We start from the raw sequence: 981 nt of genomic DNA, 5'->3' as shown, positions 1-981 counted from the left end.
TCCTGGGGATACAGTAATGAACAAAACAGTCTCTTCTCTCACATAGTTTATATTCTAGTGGGAATATCAGATTTAAAAAAAAAAAGAGGTAACATGTCAGATGGTGGTAAATGCTATGGAGAAAAATAAAGCAAGATAAGGGGCATGAGTGTCAGGGATAGGAATTTACTAATTTATAGTTGTCAGGGACTGTCTCAGAGACCTGAAGGAAGTGAGGAAATAAGACATGTAGCTATCTGGGGAAAGTGGGAAAGAGTGCAAAAGCCCTAAAGCTGGAGCTTGCTTGTTGTGTTACAAAAGCAGCAACGAGGCCAGTGCGGCTGGAGTGGAATGATCCACGAGGAGAGTGGGACATGAGGTCAGAGAAGTAATGGAAGGATACCATGGGGTCTTAAAGATTGAACAAACTAGATTTTACTCTGAATGAGATGGAAAATGGCAAGATATGGCACATTTTGCTAGGATTTTTCCAACTACTGTGTTGAGAACAGACTGGGGCTGGTGGTGGTGGTGGTGGTGGTGGTGGTAGTGGTGGTGTGCAAGCTCCACCAGCGCAGAGATCTGTGTTTTGCTGTATCCTAAGCTCCTAGAACTGTGCCTAGCACACAGTAGACATTCAGTATGTGGATTTTCTCTTCAGGTGTTCCAGGGCTCAATCTTCAGCTCTGTGGTTTTCCAGAAGCAGTTGAGACTGTAGGGATTTCCTGATTCTTGGATTGCAGCTATGACAATGTATTCTTGAATGTAATAGCTCCTGATTCTCCACTTTCCTGATTATGGTAGAGGATACAGGACCTCTGGTCGATCATTTCTCTGGTGTTCTGATAATCATTCCTGGAAGCTCAATCTATAGTTCACTCCTCCAGCCTTCCGATGAGTCTATAAACACTTATTTTCCTGTATTAAATCTTTTTTAAAATTTTTCTTTTAAACTATGCGTTAGATGAAAGTTCGCAGAACAAATTAGTTTCCCAATCCATA

Source organism: Trichechus manatus, unplaced genomic scaffold (assembly GCF_000243295.1).
Source record: "Trichechus manatus latirostris isolate Lorelei unplaced genomic scaffold, TriManLat1.0 scaffold00090, whole genome shotgun sequence".
NCBI classification, from domain to species: Eukaryota; Metazoa; Chordata; class Mammalia; order Sirenia; family Trichechidae; genus Trichechus; species Trichechus manatus.
This window is presented reverse-complemented; position numbering follows the sequence as displayed.